Source organism: Oreochromis aureus, linkage group 5 (genome assembly GCF_013358895.1).
Source record: "Oreochromis aureus strain Israel breed Guangdong linkage group 5, ZZ_aureus, whole genome shotgun sequence".
Taxonomy (NCBI): domain Eukaryota; kingdom Metazoa; phylum Chordata; class Actinopteri; order Cichliformes; family Cichlidae; genus Oreochromis; species Oreochromis aureus.
In genome coordinates, this window is record NC_052946.1 from 40,163,955 (window position 1) to 40,172,951 (window position 8,997).

The 8,997-nt window shown below is 46.1% G+C and overlaps 1 pseudogene; it reads right to left on the reverse strand.

Annotated features, from left to right (window-relative positions):
- Positions 1–6,351: 6,351 nt before the first annotated feature.
- LOC120440353 lies at positions 6,352–8,773 on the reverse strand (annotated as a pseudogene).
- Positions 8,774–8,997: the final 224 nt, after the last annotated feature.

Here is an 8,997-nt window from a genome sequence, read left to right on the forward strand (position 1 = left end):
GAGCGGCTCTCCTGCTAAGACGGCCTGATTTCCTGAGCGTTTAAATGGTGGGGCTAAAACAACAACAGAAATGACACGTTAAACTTTGGGTTGTGTTAGCACTCCACCTCGCTCTCTCTTTCTGTTTCTCTTTAACGCTCCCCATCCTCCTCCCGCCTTCAGCCCCTGGCTCTTCCTTCCTCCACCCCCCTGGCTAATGTTACCGCTAACACCTCCTGACGCAGGACAGGGTACCAGCCTGCTGTACAAACTGATGATCTAAGCGCCACAGCTGCTCCAGCTGTGTGTAGGAGGCCAACTCTGCATGTGTGTGCGTGGGCACGAGCACGGCACGGCGTGTCGCGCGTCTGTGTGCACACATGTTGTCGCGAAACACGATATGCTTGCTACTGCTGAGTGAGGCGGTGACGTTCATGTGCAGGACCGAAGCAGAGACTTTAGATGTGATGTTTACATTTGAGCAACTAAAAACACAACTTTGCACGTGAGACACAAAATTAAATATGTGATCATAGAAAGAGCTAACATTACATGTCATGAAAGAAAGTAAGATAACACACTTCTATTTTATCGATATAGCACCAATCGTAGCGTAAGTTTCACTGAGTGAGGTCAAGACCTTTGAAATATGGAGAAAAATCCAGGCAGAGCACTCCAACAAACACGAATACCAGAGAATAAAGTGCTAAGCAGTCCGAGTGGCTGAAGATGCAGAAAACGTACAAATATGTTTTTATGCTTGGTTCCAATTGGCTGATTTACACTAAGCCACAAACAAAACAGATTTCCACGTCTCCCTCATTAGGCTGTGGCTCAGACCAGAATGCACTCAGTTAGCTGTAACTTTTAAATGTGCAGCCGTCACAATGCAAATAAATGGCAGCTGTGGAAGCACAATGAGTGGAAAGAAATTATGTTATTATCATCTTTATGTATCTTTGTCACCCAATGGCCACTTATGTAACTGCTCCAGAGCCTGAAGCAGAAAGATAAGAACATGGACGCTGCATCCTGATGACTTTGTTTATATCTTTCTAATAGAAATGACACCGTCCAGCAGCAGCTGTTGAACAGTCCTCACTGTGTTGCCTCCTGTGTGATCTACACAGGTAACTCCCTCAGCTAAAGCAAAGGGAGTACTTCCAGAAGTGGGAAAGTGTCTGAAGTGGATGACTTTATTATTCCGTGTAAGACGGGACGAGCATCGGCCTGATTCTCCTCCACCATCCAAAGTTCACGTCTAAAAATACGGCTTTAGGGCTTTGAAACAGATGATAGTGATAAATCACGGGATCAAACAGAGGAGCGTTACTTCCATGTTCTCATGTAGAACTTCTGTGCAGAGGTCTGCAGGTGTGTCCGCTTTATTCAGAGCAGCTGGTGGTGACCACAGTTTTTAACTATTAACACACTTATCAAGAACATAAACACATGAAAAAACATCAAACTGGTGAGAAGAACTTCATACTATTGTCCTTTTGTTTGTCTTTGTTTCGTTTGGCTCACGTCCTATTGGCCAAGATGGAGGGGTGGGGCTTATGACTCGTACTGCATCCAGCCACCAGGAGGCGATCCACAGACTCTGCCTTGACTTCCTGGCGGCTGTCATCTCGTTCCTCTTGCAGTCTGTGGTCAGACCCTTCGTGCCCTCTGCTTGACACTTTTTGTCATAAAACTTATAAAACCTGTTTCATATAATCACGACAGACCAGAGGTGAACTACGACCCGCAGGCTTGGCGGTCAGCCATCCAGTCCAAATCAGGGATATAATCAGCTCTTTATATCATGTATTTCATAACTCCTTTAACCCCAGCTGCAGCCGCTCTGATATTTTATCCTCTGCGAGCACTTACTTAGGAAAACATCATCCAGAGGAAACAGTAGAAGGTTTGGAGCGGCAGACAGGTAAAGACGGTAATGTGCCGACAGTCAGGTTTGGAAACGCTTCCATGTGTATAATGAGAGAGAGAGAGAGATGTGGCCTTGAGGTGAAGGAATAATCCAGAGGAGTGAAAAGGCAATGAAGTTAAGTTCTAGGTTTCATTAAAGTGTTTCCTGGCAAAGCAGAGCGTGTGTGTCAAACCTCCCTAAAACATCAGACTACAGTATTTCTACTGTATTCCTGTGTGTGTGTTTCAGCTTACACACACACACACAGGAAGGTGATCTGTTTGAAAGTTTGCATGTATGTGCTGCTAACAGCTGTGAAAAAATACTGCAGGCCTAAGCAAAAGTACGACTGTGTAGTATGTAAAAATACCGTGTCCTCCTTTAAGCAAAGGGACACATTTTCTCACTAAAATTTAGAAGATCTGTTTATTTCCAGACCCATATTTTTTATTCTTGACCTCTAATAAACTCACTTTCCTTGGATTGGCCAACTTCAGTGAGCCTGCTGAGGGGCAGCACCCAGCAGTACAAGTGTGCGGTAGTTTCAGGAAATGAAGCTATACTGGACTCAGTTACATGATGCAAAAATGTGCAGAGCTTTTGGATTATTAAAGAGAAACAGGTACCTGATTACACAGCAGCATTTCACACATTCATTCATTCATTCTCTCACATGCCCAGTCCTTCCTCTGGACACTCACGGCCACCCCCTCCTGTGCTGACTGGTTTTCACCTGCAAATAAGTGTACGCGCCTCTGCAATGCTAACTCGCCTTGAGCCATTCTCTTGTTTTCCTGCCCAGTAACTCCTCTCTCCTCTGTTACAGAAGTTCCCGTTCCGTGCCCTCCTCGTGTTCCCCGTCCTCGACCCTCTACGGCTCCTGTTTACATTTTTAATTTAAACCCATGTTCTAGTCTGAGTCTTGCTTCTTTCTGTAAATAAACCTTGTAAATATTTTGTGTGTTTTTTGAGTCTGCTTTTGGGTCCAAACCACACTCGAGCCTCAAGTCCGTGACAAGAGCAGAGAATAATAAAACAAGAATTTAAAATAAACTGATAAATAAAGCATAAAACCCAGGACCATGACATTTATACCTCCACTCTGAAAAGCAAATTCAGTATCACATCTGCCACATATGCCAGGTGAATTCTATGAAGTAGAACAACAGAATGAAGCAGGAATACTACACTGAAATTACTCAAATCAATAAAAGAGCAGCTCATGAGTACATGTGCTGATCTTTGGGACGGTTTTTATTTTTCACATGTTAAGAATCTGTTTAAAGAAGGCTGAGATTAAATATTAGAGTGTACGAGTACCGCATGGCATCGGATGTCTGTCTGGCTCAGAAACACCACAGTTTAGGCCAAAATACATTTTCATGTTTTCAAAACTTTATTCACAACACGTTACCTTTCACATGTCAAACAGGTCAGCCGTGCAGGAATGAGGAGAATTAGCATCAGATTGTAGAGTCCATTGAACATTTTTTCATTTCCGAATTCTAAAAAGGAACTTTTCAGAAGTTTGTCTTGGCCTTGGCTTTATTACGATGCTTTTCATGTACGGGAGACAATGCCAGCTGTTGATTAGAGTGGAATAACCAGAATGGTAAAAGCAGAGCGGGGACCTGGACTTCCTGCTGGATTGAGGTGAAAGTCATGAACAAAACGTAGCTTGTCATCAAGCGAGATCGGCGCTGGTCTCACATAAAGCAGAGAATGTCTTCTGGGCCAGAGGTAGTGAAAGGCCTGGCTTCTGATCTCGTGATGTTGCACTCATTCATTACCACTTACATCATGAGAGTCGTGACATTTTTCCAGCTCCTGCAAACATCATCAGCAGAAAGGATCGAGTGCTACTTTCTGCACGGCAATAAATTCAGAAGCCTTGCCAAGTGACGATCTTTGGGTCAGATGTTTTACTTCTGTTCTCAGCTCTCCAGAAAACTGCTGCTGAACAGACACAAGAGTGAAAAATTATAGTTGTAAATCAGCTTTTCCTTCACTGAAGTAATCTGCAATCAGATAGAAAGTGAAGAGTCTGATTTATCCACAACAGAGACTTCGATAGAGTTCTACAATAACGTGCCCCAAACCAGTCAAACAAACATCAATGTGACGGTAAAAACGGAAAATAACAGAAACAGGATATGGGAAACTTACTTGGCATGACTTTAAAGTTTGGGGCCTTTCTCTTCAGCTAACACTGTGGCCTGCACTGCACCCACTCAGGTTTCTCTTCTGCAGAGCTGTGATTTTGACCATGGATGAGCATGAAATGCGTTCGCTCCTTGTTCCGGCACTTTGTTTTCTTCTGTTTAGTTTCTTCAGAACTTCTGCTGTATCCCGAGGATCTTGAGCCCAAAACTTCTTTCCATATTCACTGTTTACAAATACATAAAAAGCTCATTAAAAACTAACCTGGTGTTATAGAATGAATACATGTGCCCAAAGTGCATTTTGGGAAATCTGTTTCTTTGTTTGCTTTCCACTGTCTGTTCCGTGTTCTGCTTACCAAGCATGAAATGGTAAATGGCCTGTATTTATATAGCGCCTTTCTGGTCCCTAAAGACCCCAAAGCACTTTACATATCTAGTCATTCACCCATTCACGCACACATTCACACACTGGTGATGGCAAGCTACGTTGTAGCCACAGCCACCCTGGGGTGCATTGACAGAGGCGAGGCTGCCGGACACTGGCGCCACCGGGCCCTCTGACCACCACCAGTAGGCAACGGGTGAAGTGTCTTGCCCAAGGACACAACAACCGAGACTGTCCAAGCTGGGGCTCGAACCGGTAACCTTCCGATTACAAGGCGAACTCCCAACTCTTGAGCCACGATCGCCCCGTGAAAGGCTCAGTCATACTACCCTTTCTTTTTGAGTCTCACCCTGTGGTACTGCCTCTAGTATAACCTCTTATACTTGGTTGGTAGGATGTTACCAGGCTGCAATGTCAGCTCGTTTTCTCAGTGAATAATAAGAACTGCAGGATTCATGGGGCTTCAGCCCAACCATCACGCTTTAAAGAGAATCATTTTATTTATATAAATGAGTAATAGACAAACAAAGAAAACAGAGAAAAGCCCAACAATCATATGAACCCTGTTGAGCAAGCGCTTTGGCAACAGTGGGAAGGAAGAAATCTCCAGGCTTGGGGCTACCATCCTGTGATTGGTTGGGGGCGCGGGGAGGAAGACATGCTGTGGAAGAGAGCCAGAGGTGATTCTACCTTAGAAACATGGACGGGTAGAAATGGAGGCTGCTGGGCCGGGTGTGCACAGACTCAGCTTTAACATCACTGCCTTTGCTGTCTTGGTGTTAGCGTGCTGTCTGTGCAGATGCTCACACAGAGCTAAAGTTGTGTTAGCAGCTTTTAGTTGTTTCTGCTCTGGATGCAGTTTGGACTTTACCATCGCGCTCTCATCCTTTTGTTCAATAAGAATAAAAGTAATGTCCATATTCACGTAGACCGCGCCACTGGTTTCCTCCAGCACACGAACTGAAATCAGCTGAGTGAGTGCAGGAGGAACCGATGAGTGGGATCCATAGGCAAGCAGATCGACAATTCCAAGGAACTGAACTGCTGGGATCCGGTTCTCTATAACAACCAGTTCTTGATTCCCATCCCTACCTAATAATTAGCTCAGACAGCTGGGTCATGTGATGGCTTTTCAAGTAATGATTAAGGCCACCTTGTGATTAATGACATACATCAAACAATAATAAACATTATTTCATGTTGAAACTTCAAAATGTCTTCAGTTGTCCAGATTAGACAATTCTGCCCTCTGAGGATGATTCCCGATAACCGCAGCTCTGATAATTCCCATGAGCCTCAGTTGTACAAATGTTGGCATGGTTACATCCCAAAGGAATATGGCGAACATCAGCATGTTAGCTTTATCACATGCAGATGTTAGTCTTCAGTCCAAAGCTGCTCTGTAATGGAGTACAGCTTTACAGCGCTAACAGCACGAGCCACAGTGACAGTCAGAGCTCAGTGATATGCTGTGGTGTCTCTTTATGCCCCCAAAACTGTGTGGGGACAGTTTATGACGTGTCTATTATTATATTTCCACTGTAGTGTCAGTACACCATTAGAGCTTATGCCGAGTCAGGCTACACACACGATAGTTTGTTTACAAGTTGACTTCTTCTTTATTGCTAACCAGATGTAACACACACACATGACTGGGCGTGGTGCCCCCTACTGGCGATAGCTTGCATAGCACACAATAACTCTTGGTCCATACATAACATCTCCTCCCCACTAAGCTATGCGACCGTGGCACCACCCACAGAAACATTTCCCATAACCAAAGTAGTATCTTTTTTTTTTTTTATTACAACATTCATGAAAACTGGAACTAATGTTTCTTTCTGTATGAATTTCTTTGTATTTGAGAACAATATCTCTGAACACCAACATTCTCACTGAACTACTTAATACGCTCACCCATCACGATAACGAACGGGTGGCTTAGTGACTCTCACTGGGTAACGTCTTACAGACTCTGTAACCTGCGTACAGTCAGTCGGTGATGGTTTAAGAGACTGGAGTGTTTCTGGAGGTGAGGTGGTCCCCAGAACCTGTTCAACAGTCTCTTCCTGCAGAGATGTACAAGGGTGAAGCATGGTGTCACTACCACTCTGGGCTGGTGACATCTGAGAGCTTGTCGGAGGATCCACTGTGACCTGCTGAGATACTGACTCGGGTCGCGTCAGCATCTGATCTACATGACGTTTCCACACTCCTTGGGCTCCCACATTCACCTTGTATGACACTGGCCCAGTCTTCTCCAGTACGACACCGTGCGTCCACTTGTCCTCTCCCTTCCTATAATCACGCACCAGGACAGGTTCGCCCAGAGTGAACCGTCTGTCCCTGGAGTGTTGCTGTCGGCATTGTTGTTGAGCATCTTGTGCCCGACGCACTGCTCCGGCCACACTGGGCTTCAGAAAATCCAGTCGAGAGCGCAGCTTGCGTCCAATGAACAATATGGCTGGCGTTTCTCTAGTTGTTGCATGGGGAGTGTTGCGATATGTCAAAAGGAACGTGTCAAGGCGTTGTTGCACAGGTGCTGTACCCCTGGAAGCTTTCAGTGCATGCTTGAATGTCTGCACAAAACGCTCAGCCAAACCATTAGTGGCAGGATGGTATGGCGCGGAGCGGATGTGTTTAACTCCATTAGCTTTCAGGAACACCCTGAATTCCTCAGAACAGAACTGCGGTCCGTTATCACTCACCAGGACGTGAGGAATGCCATGGCGACCAAAAAGACCCCGCAGCACTTGTATGGTTTTACCAGCTGTGGTGCTATCCATAATATGCACTTCAGGCCACTTGGAATGTGCATCTACCACCACCAGGTACATGTGACCTTCAAATGGACCTGCAAAATCCACATGGATCCGTTCCCACGGACAGGAAGGCCACAGCCAAGGGTGCAAAGGTGCTAACCCAGGCTCTTTTTGCACACGCTGACAAGAGTGGCAGGCTTTAGCTTGAAGCTCAATTTGAGAATCAATCCCAGGCCACCAAACATAGCTGCGAGCTAAGCTCTTCATCCTCACCATCCCTGGATGTGCAGTGTGGAGCTCTTTCAGGACATGAGAGCGCAGTTTAGGTGGCACAACCACCCTCACGCCCCACATGAGGCATCCCTGCTGTATTGCGAGTTCATGTCTGCGAATCAGATAGGGTGACAGCTCTCGATCTGTGTCCTTTGCTGCTGGAAAACGTCCAGTTGTTACCATTTCCAGGACACGAGACAATGTGACATCAGACAAGGTGTCACGTCTGATCTCAGCAACACTGACTGGTAATGTGTCCAGTTGAGATGCGTAGAATACCTCCACCGCTCCCTGTTTCTCTTTCTGTGCAAGGGGCAGCGGTAAAGCGTGACAGTCCGTCCGCATTGGCGTGATGTGCCCCTTCCGATACTGCAAGGTGTAATTATGTGCTGACAGAAGGAGCGTAACGCTGCATTCGTGCAGCTGCCATTGATGGTGTACCTTTCACTGGACTCAGGATGGAGGTCAGTGGCCGATGATCAGTGAGCAAGGTGAACTTGTTACCATGGAGATACTGGTGAAACTTGCGCACCCCAAAAACAATTGCCAACGCCTCCCTCTCAATCTGAGCATAGTTTCGTTCTGCTTTACTGAGAGTTCGTGAAGCATAAGCAATTGGCCGTTCTTGGCCATCAGGCATGACATGTGAGAGCACGGCTCCAACTCCATATGGTGAAGCGTCACATGCCAAACGGAGAGGCAGTTCAGGATTGTAGTGGGTGAGTATTTCTGGTGAGGCCAGACGTTCTTTAGCTTTCTGGAAAGCTGACTCACAGGTTGGTGTCCACTGCCATTTCTTCTCTTTACTGAGTAGCTCATTCAGCGGCTTCAGGACCGTAGCTAAATCAGGTATGAAACGTCCATAATAGTTAAGCATTCCCAGAAAGGAACGCAATTGGCTGACATCAGCTGGTGCTGGAGCTTCCATAACGGCACGCACCTTTTCCGGTGATTTGTGTAACCCTGCCGCATCAATTATGTGGCCCAGGTATTCCACTGATTCCTGGAAAAACAGGCACTTCTCCTGTTTGAGATGCAGGCCATAGTCCTCCAGCCTGCTCAACACTGCCTCAAGGGTTCTCAGGTGTGTCTGTTTGTCAGGACCACTGACGAGGATGTCATCCAGATAACAATGGGTGTATGGCAGGCCGAGAAGCACTTGATCCATAGCCTTCTGAAACAATGCAGGTGACGACGCCACTCCAAAAGGTAAGCGATTGAAACGGAACAACCCTTTTTGAGTCGAAATAGTCAGCAGCTTCTTAGACTCCTCTTCTACCTCCATCTGTAGGTAGGCATTTGCTAAGTCTAGCTTACTGAAATGCTGACCTCCTGCTAGAGAAGCAAACAGGTCCTCAATGCGTGGAAGTGGGTACTTATCCACACAGAGCTGCGAATTTAGAGTGACTTTGAAATCACCGCAGAGTCTCACTGAGCCATCCTTCTTGTTGACAGGGACCACGGGCGTAGCCCAATCACTATGCTCCACTGGTGTGATCACCCCAAGCTCAGTCAGGCGTTTCA